Source organism: Sebastes fasciatus, chromosome 10 (assembly GCF_043250625.1).
Source record: "Sebastes fasciatus isolate fSebFas1 chromosome 10, fSebFas1.pri, whole genome shotgun sequence".
In the NCBI taxonomy this organism is placed as follows: domain Eukaryota; kingdom Metazoa; phylum Chordata; class Actinopteri; order Perciformes; family Sebastidae; genus Sebastes; species Sebastes fasciatus.
The window spans coordinates 10,333,688-10,346,809 of NC_133804.1; the positions used below are offsets into that span (position 1 = coordinate 10,333,688).

General features: G+C 41.7%; 1 long non-coding RNA gene across 1 annotated transcript; it reads left to right on the forward strand.

Annotated features, from left to right (window-relative positions):
* Window positions 1–328: 328 nt before the first annotated feature.
* LOC141774806 (uncharacterized) lies at window positions 329–12,222 on the forward strand. Its single transcript, XR_012595471.1, has 2 exons — window positions 329–478; window positions 11,924–12,222. It is a non-coding gene; the product is annotated as an uncharacterized LOC141774806 (long non-coding RNA).
* The last annotated feature ends 900 nt before the right edge of the window (window positions 12,223–13,122 follow it).

Below are 13,122 nucleotides of genomic sequence, written 5' to 3' on the forward strand. Positions count from 1 at the left end.
CTGAAACTGTTTCCTCTTTTGGTTTTAATCTTCAGAGGACTGGAATTTCATTGTTGTTCACTTAGCCTCTTAGACCTGTTCTGACACTCGGATCTGCTCTTAAAATGGACCCTGACAGCTCTCTAGGGCCCAGCCGCTAGGGGAGGGAGCAGTGGGCGACCAAAATATTCACCATTACTTATTAAAACAACAAATATAAACATTATATTAATTGTTGCTTTCATAAAGTGTAGCATGTTTCATAATGAAAACCCCCTCTCTGGAAAATGGTGGTCTTTTTCTTACTTTTTTTTTGTACGCAGGGTGGCCCTATGCGCTCAGTTATGCAAGTTGTGTAGGGCCCTATAAACTATGCAAGGGCCTCGCCTCCCCCTCGTGTCAAATGTTAACAGCTTCAGTGAGAGGATGAAGCTGAACTATACAGGAAAAGAGGGGGGAAAAAAACACAATGAGAGTGAACTGCGGGAACAGCAATCAGGTAAACTTGTTTCTCTCCTCTCCAAGTCTGATGTCAGCAAATAACAATAACTAAGCTGATGTAGCCTAGCTTTCAGTGTAACCTAGGTAGCTGGGCAGTGAATCTCTTGGTCTATCTGTGTCTTGCTCGCCAGCCACTACCAAGTCTGTGTTCTGTGACTTTGTGCCTGAGAGTGAAATACAACTAGGCCTATTTATTACGTTAGATAAACACCAACGGGCAGCGGTATTTATAAACTGCAGCCCGGATAAGATAACCATGTCGCTCGTGAACACGCGTACATATGCGCGTGCACTAAGTGAAACTCCAGCAGCAGCCTCTGTGGGGAGTCCAGACGATATGTGGGAGTGAATGATTACTCTCCTCATAGGCGCACATCATTTTAAAACAAGACACTAATTATCCATCTAGTCTCTCAGTCAAGGTTTAGTAACAACTCTGGACTAAAGCAAGATGGAAAGCGATGGATTGACATGGACTATTGATTAAATATTGAATTCAAAATGTTGATTAGCCGGGCATACTGGGCTATATGATGCACATCTCTCAGTAAATAATGACCATCAAGTATCCAGCCAAGCCACAGTATAACTAGTATTTTATATTTGAAAATGTATAAAAGGAAACCACGGGGAGTCAGTTTGAACGGCCCTGATGCAGCTGATAAAATCAATAAAAGCGTTATCTATAATTTACAGGTGCTATGCAACCATAGCCTTTAGGCTTATATTTTATTTACATTGTATATAAAAGCTAATTGTATAATATTGGGAGGACTGGCAAAGCTCAGTGATGTATTTTATTATTTTCTACATTTTATATTTTCTACAATTTCTAATTAAATGTTAATGTTAATATTCACTTATCTTAAGATTCTGTAGATAATATTCTATTGAATAAACGTTTGTTTATACCTCGTTCTGTTCTGTATAGGTCTACTTATTCTTACCGACAGATGGAGCAAATGGTTTTAGAGGAGGGAGGATTGTAGTGGGAGCACTGGGGTGTCAGGTGTGACTGTGTGGCAATGGAAAAATGCTTACATGGCCATTGCGGATCAGGATCAGCTCTGTACACAACCGGGCGCCCACCAAAAAATGTGGGCGACCGGTCACATGACCTGACTATGAGCTAATGTTAGAGTGAATTGTATGTTGCCCCCATCACTGAGTAAGTCTCTCACAGTCTACATGTCTGTTTTTAGTTTGGAGAAAGATACATGGGTACAGCAGATTTGGGGAGGGCTATATTCACCAGACTTTTTCAGGGGTGAAGCCTTTTCTGTGGGCGAGCCTGGGTTCAGGAGCTCCTTCACTACTTCTGGAGCAAAAGGTCAATTTAAAATGTGGCCCCAGTATTAAAATATCCTCACCTACTGCAGAGATTCTGCATTAGCTGGCTGACCCTTTGCCCCAACCAGAGGGAGACACAAACCAAAATCATATTCTGTTCTATACTGGAAAGCTCTTAAATCCTTTGCTGCATGCCATCCCTCTCTCGCCCATCTAAGCCAGTAATAACTGGGCACGGAATTTTTTTTTAATTTGTTAATCATGTTTTTACAGGGAGAATCGCAGTAATTGAGAGCAGACCGGATCTCAGCTAGCATTTATATTTGTTATCATGTTATTTAGGCAGATTTAATCCTTAAGAGAACATCTGCTATAGTAGAGAAGAGCTTTCGGCAGCTGTTAATAAACTACGAGCTGCCAGTCATGTCTTATATATGCCCCCCCCTCCCTCCTTTCTCATTTCCCAGAGGGACAGACAGAGGGGGAGAAAGGCAGAGACTTAATCAAAGGAGTAGTCTTGCAATTAAGTGACAGTGAAAGTTACAGGATTGTATCTTGAATCCATTCGGCTTACTTCATGGCTGAGAAGAGGGCTCTGAATGGACTGTTGATTCTCAGGTTCAGTGATTAAGCTGGTCGTGGCATATAAGAGTACAATAGAGCAGTGTTTTTACACTGTGTTCGTGTGAATCTGTACGCCGTCCCCGGGAAAGCACTGAGCAGTAGAGTCACTGTTGTTCTGTTTTGAAAAATTCATCCTCTGTCATGCATATTGGGGAAAAATGTTTTGTGATGTTCATCAGCTTCCCCTTATGAATAATTCCAAGAAGCTTCTATCCGGCTTAGGCAATTCGTTCTGATGGGACTGAAGGTTATCCAGACGGATCCGGAGCGTGGCCTCAGTGTATGATTACATGTTTAGCTCCGATATTGATGTAATCCTCAAAGGGTATTACCCTGTGGCAGCCTACCTGTGGATATGCAACATGAGGCTTTAAATCTGCACCCAATCTCCCGGTATCTCGCCCCTGCAGCTTTTCCCATCAAACGGTGGCGATGCAGCCCACTTCTCCTGATGGGGTGCTCCTCTATTCTCCAGCTGCAGTTGGACAGCTGACCCTCCAGCCACGGTGCGTCCTCTATAACCGGTCTGAATGTTTTATTCATGGCACCTGTAGAACACAGCAAACCGCTCGACCACAACCAAAACAAAACGGCTCAGTCACCTCAGGAGAAGCACTTTCCCTGTTGAAATAAGACACCTCACATCTCTGTTGCGGCGGTGCTGTGATCCTCATACCATGCAACAACCGCGCTGTGACAACTAAATCCATTTATGGTTGGTCGTACATCAAATATTCCTATGCTTTTTCCCCCCACCACTCTGTTTGACGAAGAATTTGTTCTCATTTCTTGGATGTTGTCAAGGGTGGATTATTTTCATCTTTCCAAAATAGCCCAGGAATAAGTTGTTTAAGTATATACATTATTTGCTTTATTGCTGAGAATTACAGACGAGAATTGATACAACTGTCATATCTGTATCTCATATATATATATATATATATATATATATATATCTGTATCTCATATATATATATATATATATATATATATATATACACACACATATATTAGGGCGATTCAAATATTTGATCGCGACTAATCTCATTATTGTCCATAGTTAATTGCGATTAAAGGAGATTTGTCAAGTATTTAATACTCTTATCAACATGGGAGTGGGCAAATATGCTGCTTTATGCAAATGTATGTATAAATTTATTATTGGAAATCAATTAACACAAAACAATGACAAATATTGTCCAGAAACCCTCACAGGTGCTGCATCTAGCATAAAAATAAGCTCAAATCATAACATGGCAAACTCAAGCCCAACAAGCAACAACAGCTGCCAGTGTGTCAGTGTGCTGACAAACTGGATGTGATTATCATAAAGTGGTCATGTCTGTAAAGGGGAGACTCATGGGTACCCATAGAACCCATTTTCATTCACATTTCTAGAGGTCAGAGGTCAAGGGACCCCTTTGAAAATGGCCATATCAGTTTTTCCTCGCCAAAATTTAGCATAAGTTTGGAGCGTACTTAGCCTCCTTGTCGACAAGCTACTATGACATGGACATGGACATTCCTTGGGTTTTCCAGTTTCATATGATGCCAGTATTTCACTCTAGCTTTAAAACTGAATCTGTTACAACCTTAAAAATTGCAATTTGCGTTAAAAAAATGAGTGCCATTAAAACGAATCACGTTAACTTTGACATATTATATATATATTAGGGCTGTCAAAGTTATTAAAGTTATAAGTAAATATCAAAGGAGCAACCGGCACCGGGGCCCAGAAGCTGTCAAGGCCCAAAAATCACATTCCTCCACCGTGTCCACACTGAATCCGCTATATGCACTTCTGTTCTGTTAAATTAACGTTGATAAATTTGGCGCTCCAGCTGCTGTCCGTGGTGCTGATCAGAGGCTGGTTTGCAGTATGGGAGTTGCACCGTGAGCCACTCCATGGTTGTATTGCAATTGTCTGCTTTCAAATTGTCTGGAGTGGTTGTGTGTGTACATGTGTGTATGCTCACGAGCGTGCGCTTCTGTTTGGGTTGAGGGCCCGAGAAAAACATTTGCACCGGGGCCAATCACAATCATGTTACGCTGCTCGTCCTATTGCGTAAACCGTAGCACTGAAGATATGCAATTTAGTTACCCTGTACCTTGTATATTTGTCTGGGAAATATAGAGAGCCGAAGTCATGACCACTAGTCCACTAGCTTCTGTAACTCAATACAATCTCTCATTCAGCATTCAAATTCATACATTTCTTGTATTTCTGTCTTTCTGAAGAAATGAAGCCTGTGTCTTTGGTTTTACTGTGCATATTTAATTCTCCATCCAGTACAGCACTAGCTATTCAAAATAGAAAACTTAGTGATTTTTAACAAAGTTAAACAATTACCTTGTGACTTGGTTTCACCCACAAACATAAAATTCACCAAAACGCTCTGTCATTTTTCAATTCTTTTAGCTGTAGTCTCTGCTGTCAAAAACATGATAGTGTTCGCTCCCCCTCTGTCCTGCTGTTATTACAAACGTCTGATGCAGATTCTCAACTCTTGTCGAGCTGTGACGTTTTCACCCCGTAAAACCACAACTTCTTGTTTCTACACTATTTCTTTCACCGATTAAATAAAAAGTATTTAATGTTAATTAATAAACTTAGAAAAACAATTTTGTTTTCTTTCTTGCTGAGAGTTAGATGAGAATATTAATACCATTCTCATATCTGTAAATAAAGGCTAGGCAAATTAATTTATAAAGCACATTTCAGCAGCAAGGCAATACAAAGTGTTCTAAATGAAACATCAAAAGCATTCAGACAAAGTGCAAAAAGAAACAAAAGGACTTTCAAATACAATTATAAAGAGCCAAGAGAATAGAACACTAAAAACAAGCTAAAATACAATAAGACAGGTATAAAATACAAGAATAATAGTTACAGTGCAGTGTAATAAAAGGCAGCAGCAAACAGAAAAGTCTTCAGCCTTGATATAAAAGAACCTGAAGCCAAACGGCAGTTTTTAGGGAGTTTGTTCCAAATATGTGGTGAATAAAAACTGCACACTGCTTCTCCATGTTTAGTTTTGACTCTGGGGACAGAACGCCGACCTGCCCCAGGCCATCTAAGAGGTCGGGATGGTTCATAATGTAGCAGAAGGTCAAATATGTATTTTGGCCCTAAACCATTCAGTACTTTATAAACAAACAGATGTATTTTGAAGACCTCAGAACTGGACTGATGTGATCCACTTTCTTGGTCTTAGTGAGGACTCGAGCAGCAGTGTTCTGAGTCTAATAGTTTTTTTAGTGAGACCTGTAAAGACACCGTTACAGTAGTCGTGGACATAAGGCTTCGCCCAGCAGCCTGTTAGCTTAAAGCTACTACAAGGAACTTTCATTTTGTGTTGATTTGGGCGGTCCCTGTGGACAAAAGTGATAGTGTTTCAAAGCATCAGATTCCCTTTAGAAAACCTCTCATTTTACTGCAGCAGGGTCTGACAGTCTGCCCCACGCCGTCCTGGTTCTGATTCTCCCGTGCTTCCCTTGCCTCCAGCGGGCCCAGCAATACGGCCTGGGCCTCTAGTAACATGCTGCCGGTGTTGGCTCCCAGCAAGGACTGGCACAGAGCTCTCCACCTCCCGCCAGAGCTCCGATTGCAGGTTGAAGGCGGCACGAAGCCGGATCTGGGTCTATCTGTGGTCGGTTGGCTGGAGTCTGAGATGAAGGAGTTTTTGGTGAACCTGCTTGATTTCATCTGATTTTGTGCGGAATCCGACCTGGTGGCGCCGATGACGAGCATTAAGAATTACTAAATAGCCAATCTTCTCACTGATGGTCTTGTTTATTTATGTTGCTCATATAGAGGCATCAGCATTAAATTAAGAGTGTTTCATAACCAGCTAAAAGTTCCTCACAGTAACTTTAACTTTGCATAAAGACTGGAATCAGTCGCTGTTCTGGGCCAAGAATAGAACATATCACCCCGTTTCACTCTTTGGTTTTAGTAAGGATTACCAGCTGCTGAATATAGTCTTGTATTTACCAGACATACAGGGCTGAATATGAGAGTGGTATTGATCTTCTCATCTTGGCAAGTAAGTGAAAAACATAGACTATAAAATATGGACAGAGTCTCTGTGATGTCACCCATAAGTTTCTGTAGAGCCGTTGTGAAGCTCAAAGTAGGTGGCTCCGGCCGTCTCTTGGCAGTGATGACACAGCCTAACTCCCGGCTCATCCAAAAATGGGCAAAGAGGTGGATTGTGGGTGGAGCTGAGGCGGGCTGGATGACGCAGCAGAGCAGACAGCTAGCACCTAGCGACCTGGTACGGCACCCATCTGTCACTCAAAGCGTCAAGCCCTCAATTAAGCCTAACTTTAGGCCTTAATATAAATTAAACGGGTTAGTTATATATAAATTCACTCCCATACAGTTGTGATGAATGGGGAAATTAGTTATAGAGGTCAAAACCGTTTTGTACCAGGCTGTAAACATGTTTATTTCTGCTGTAAAGTTTGGCATTTTAACATGGGGGCCTATTATGGATGTATAGAGAGAACTGGATAGAGCATTGGAGGCTTGACCCCATTCAGTCCTATGAGAGTTGTGGCGCATGAAGCAAAAATGGCTCGACTGCCTAGCGATAAAGTACCCGGATCATCTGGCGATCTTCCACATCCATTGGGCCCATAGAGCAGGCGCAGTAGCTTTTTCTTTAACTCTGCCTCCCAGCCCTCGCTCCAGCCGCGGTCTGGGGCTCATTCACATGAACGGAGGAAGGAAAATAACTCTGGATTCGGCTATTAGGGCGTTTTACAACTTTAAGGACCTAATGATTTATATAAGGACTATACAAGTCATCATATTGGAAAGTTGATTCGCCTAAAAAAAAAAATTATCTGCTGATTTATGGACGTCTCTTTTCCAATGTAAGTCTATGGGAAAAAGTATTTTTGGGCCCAATGGCATCATGTGACGGGCACGGAAGTTGTAGTACTGCTGTTTGACAACTTTGAAAGTCCGTCGCACTTTCTGGGGGCTTGGTGTCTATGGGGATTGACTCACTTTTGGAGCCAGCCTCAAGTGGTCTGGAGGTTGGTGCTTGGCGAAAAAGCGTATTTCTCAAAATGTCGAACTATTGCTTTAAAACCAGTGCAGCTGTAGTTGTAGAGCATGCCTCTTTCACTTCTCCAACCCTGATCTTTCAAGGCAATCAGTGGATCTGAGCCAGCAGCAGTTTTTATCACAAAATTTCTTTGCCCTCATGAAAAATACACGAATACCCCTCATGATCAATAACAGCCAAACCGCTGGATCCCAGGTGATCAGACGGAGTGCATGATACACCTTGTGTGTGACAGCCGCGTATTGTAGAATGATTGAAATTGATACAACGTCAATGTTCAGTAATCACAGAGCTCCCTGTCTCTTCTCCTTGATCATTCAGAGTGAATCAGAGTCAGTCTTTGATCAGTCTCTGGCGCCGTACCCAGGGACCGACAAAAAGAGTCAGGCAGTACAGAGGAGAGGACAGACACCGCCATGTATTTACCCCTGCATTTCAATTTCACTAATGATTATTCACGTCCAGTCACTGTATAACAGCTTGGAGGAAGCCAAGTGCTGAGCCTTTATTATAGGAGATCTGAGTGAACATTATTGCTTTTGCTGCATGAAACAAACGCTTCAAGCAATTATAATGATTATCATTATCTACTGAGAGACACGCTCGACGCAAATTGGCTCTATGTCAGTAATTAAGAGATGCACCCCTTTTTTGAAGGGGGGCGAGTGAAGTTTTCATGCTGCTTTTAAAATATAAAAAACCTGAGTAACGCTGTGCAGAATTTTAATACGCAACCTATGGGGGTTAATTTGACCCCTTTCCTCAAAAGGTTCCACATTTGAATGTTATCACCTTTCACAATGGCTAATTACATGTAAGAAAAAGCAATAAGGGCATTTTGCAGCCTAATTTGCATCTTAATACTCTAAAAGTCTGAGCAACTCAAGAAATGTACTGTTTAAGTCAGGTTTGTTTTGAGTAATTGCACTTTAAGTTTTTCTTTTTTTTTCTAATTTCCTAATTCTTTCACTGGAAATGGCCCAAGATCGTGTGTGGCAGTGTGTAACCGTCTAATTTCCTCCCCACATCGAGCCAAAAGAAACTAACTGCATTAAAACAATGCATCTAGCCGTCTCCATGGTAGCAGCCTCCCAGTTACAGTAGCACCACCAGCCACTCCAGGTGTGAGTTTATGTATACATTAAATTGCACATTAATTTAGATTTTTTTATCACCGCTGCTCTCACTGGGGGTGTTGCTGTCTGTGACAGAATGAGGTTAGGCGCAGCATGACCAAAAAGCAATGATAGGAGAGCCAAACACCAGATGCTGTCACAGAAGAGTATTATTTGTTTACATCTGACATCCTCTCATAAAAACCAAAAACAATTCTTTCCAAACTTCCCTTCTCCTCACACGTGATGGAAACTTTTGAGAGGATTGTTTCAGAGCATTTTAGAGTTGTTGGCAAGGAAATGTGTGGAGCCGCTGCAATTTGCTTAGCAGGCCAAAATTAATGTTGAGGATGCCATTCTTTTTATGCTTCAAAAGTGTACGCGTGCTCAGAAAATGCAGATAGCTCTGTCAGGGTTCGTTTTGATTTTTCTTGTGCTTTTAACACAATCCAGCGCAGGCTTCTCTGCTCAAAGACAGGCTGTTTCAGTCTCCCATAATGAATTAGGCTTATCAACCAATATGGCATACGTGCAATTCCTGTACACATTCTCCCTCGTCCATCCATCCATCCATCCATCCATCCATCCATCCATCCATCCATCCATCCATCCATCCATCTATCTAGATATCTCAGCCTGCTATTTGGTGGTGCTTACTGACCATCAACAGTTACTACAGTAACGTTAGCCCCACTGACCGCACGCATCACAGGCTGCATTCACACCTAATCAGGCATTGCAATAAAAGCACTGGTCCTCCCATTTATCCGAATGTGGGTGTTGTGTTTCGGCGGGAATCGCCGGGGATGTCGAGAAAAAAAAAAACAGCAGCAGCAGCAAAAAGTTGAAACAGAAAAAACTGGCCAATCACTTAACCAGCGATCAAATCAAATGGGTCGATCAAATGAGTGCTGCACAACCTCGCGCTAATCGCTGCAACAGCTAATTTGGTGTGAATGCATCCAAAGTCCGTTCCTTACAGTGAAACTGCGATGTTCCTACCCCGTCTCCTACAAAATGACGTTCCCATACAACTAAACTGCATCCTCAATTACGTTTCGAGGGAAACGTACTTACTCTCGGATTTTGAACACGTGGTTAATAAAAAAACGCTACATAACTACTTGGTTAGGTTTAGTTAAAAAAAAACATCATGGTTTGGCTTAAAATGACTACGGTTGTTACATTAAGCTATGGATGTAAATTGCTGATGGACACCTAAGTTCCAGTGAAATTGTCTGTTGACCGTTCTAAATGAATGTGCTGCGTGTAAAAAATTTGTCTTTCAGTGCTTCATCTTCTGAACACTATAGTGTGGCGACTGTAACACACAAGCTGCAAGTTACACCGCCCCTCAGAACTTGCTGTTACTTTGTATCACATAAGCACTCACATCCCATTCACTATTCAGCTACTTCAGGCTGCGGCCGACAGCACACATGGCCTCTCATGTGGTATCTTGATATTGATTTGGGGAAAAGTGACATGACTGGGTAGCTAGCTTGTCTTGGCGTGTCAAATTATATTTACTGTTTTTCAGCCATATGTAATGTTAGTGACTTTGAATCTTGTAGCATAACGTTAGCTTTATGTTAGCGTTATGCTAATCAAGATTTTAGTAAATACATGCAGCAAAGTTACAGGTGTCCAGCAGAGTAGCCCGACTGTTCTTTACAACAGCCAGAGGTGGTGAAGAGGGTGAAGAGGTCTGGGCGCACCCAACCCTCTTCATCAGGAGTCTCAATCCCTACCCCTCTGACACCAGCTTCAGATTCTCAGATTCAGATTCAGACAACACAAACTCACAGACACACAGACAGCAGCAGTCACCAGTATGTCAGAGACAGAAGTGAGTAAATAAATAAAGAACTCTGTCCATGGTCAGAGATGCACACTGGCATCCCGTGTGGCCCCGTGCATATACTGACTGACACGAGGACCAGGCGAAGAATAAAATGCACGTAATAAAAGCATAAATGAATAAATAATAAAAACATTTTATGCAATGTATAGGCTTACCAGCCATGTGAAGAAAAACATACATCATAAACCGACTATTGTGGTTCTCCTGAGTCAAGACAAACAGATACAAACACTCATTCATTACCATGTACAATGCAAGGAAACAGAGGTAGACTTCTTCAGAGCTGACTTCTTATTTTGTTGTTGTTTGTACCGATTCTTATTTCTCGTTGTGTCGTTGTCGCTGGACGATTTTGTTTGCTTGTTGGGTGTCTTGATTAGAATGCTGTGCTGGTCATATTTAGTAGGGGGATGACAGGTTGTCATCATTGTTGTGACGATTATGCTTGCTCATTGATGCAGTGCTGCTGAGACTGTGCAAAGTTACTGTGTTATGTCATGTTATATTTCTGTTTTTATGTTGCACTTTATTCTGAAAAACCAAAACCAATCTTGCAAGCATAACGTCAGCTTTCTGGCTCGTAGCTGAGCCAAAGGGTTCTGGAACTGGACGGACTACAAATATCTTCCTGTTGCAATGTCGTAGCTAAGGTCCATGGTATTTACTGGAGCAGTGAACAATGTTTCCATTGCATAAGAACCTTATGGGATGGTTATGGTTGGTCCAGATATTAATTTATTTTTCTTTGGAAAGTGACCATGGTATTAGCGGGATAAAGCCCTTCGAGGTGTCCATAATCAGGATTTAATGGACTTCGCGGAGGCAAACGCTGCGTGTAATTCCTGATAATGATCGCCTTATCGGGCATTATCCCTTACTTATAAAAAATAGATGTTATATAAAGTCATTTATAAAGCAAAAGCTTTCTATCTTACATAAAACCGATGGAAAATAAAGCTCTTCTAATTATTCAGACTAAGTGGAGGTCACAAGTGGAAGTGGGCGGAAGGACTATTACGTGATCCTCCGCCTGCAGGTGAGTATTCTTCATGCGTTTAGAGGGGGAAAGGGACAATGCAAAAGGACACCAAAAGAATTATAAGCCAAACATCTCACAACGGAGAGAGAGAGGGAGAGAGAGAGAGAGAGAGAGAGAGGGTGGAGAAGGTGAAAAGAGAGGAGAGGACTGTAAGATTGATGTGCGGTTGGAGGAGAGGAAAGACAGAGCGGAGGAGTGGGTGGGTTGGCGGTGCTGTTACTTGGGTGCAGGCGGCTGGGGAGGGAGAGAAAGTGTGAATCCATGGGATATTAGATGTCCTGACCTGGCCAGTGGAGGGCGTGAGGATGGATTGGCCACTACGGACCAACTGAGAAAGAGATGGGGTGATGGAGGTGTGGAGAAAAAGAAGGGAGTAAGGAGAATATCAATGGCCAGACAGAGACACGTATGGATTTCTCTTCCGTCTCTTCAGAGCCTAACTTTACAGTGGCGCAGAAGTGGATCGAATTGGGAGGGAGAGAAAAAGTGCCTGCTGATCCTCCCCAGAGAAATCAACACTTATGCATGAAAAGCTTCTTTGACTGTTAACTTTGTTTCCCTGCTCATTGTTCAATAGGATGCACTTGTTATTTTCATGTCCTTCTGTTTACAAGTCGACACAATGAAAGCAACATAAGGTGGTGACAAAAAATAATGAATACCACATAAATGATAAAAAGCAAGTCCATGCCTCAGAGTGAACTAATAATAAAAAAGGAAAAATATGAATAAGTGTGCTTATTACAAAGTGCTGCCTCGCGACTATTTGCATAATTCCAATTATTGCACAATGACACAGTTCCTTCCTGATGTGATTTGTGCTGACTGTTATACTATAATACCATCAGCATAAACAAAGGAATCTCACATTGATTCTCAAGCTGAGTCCATCAATGTATGCATCAGCATCCACATAATGTAAGAAAAAGTGGAATGTGGAAAGACAGTCGGAGGTTTTGCTCTTCAAAGATAATAGAATAGATCTCACCATGAGGTCCATGTCGACGCTGTTCTGGATCATGTCATGATTCTGATCACGATGACGACGATGATGTGATGGTGAGATTGTTTTTAAGGGTGTAAGTTTTATCACGATACGATATAACAATTCTTTGGACAACGATACAATATTTTCTGATATCGCCAAGTCTGCCACGATACGATTTCGATTCAATTCAGGGGGCCATCGATCGACATGAGACGATATCATATGCTCATTAAACACAAGCAGCTACAGTTATATCAACTCCCAAAAAGCATTTAAAAGATGATTTGACAATTTTATTACTGGGCTCTGTAGGAAGGAGGTGCTTGATGACATTGGGTCATTGATCATGGAATCAATATATCGATCCAGATTGATGGATCGTTACACCCCTAATTGTTTTCTCTGCTGCTGTTTCTAAGGTCAAGATTGGACCTAGAACTTCGTAGCCTATTTCAAGCCAACATTGACTTGAAGCCCTCGAAATGCTCAGAAATAGTTTTTTTCTTTACGTACAATTCCATGACAACTGGGCAAACCCCATCTGCTGATGAAGAACATGTGATGTGATCTAAAGCTTCAGAACAGCTACTAAATAGACTTTATAGTGAGATTGTTTTCAATATTTCCAAGAATTAATTTAATAA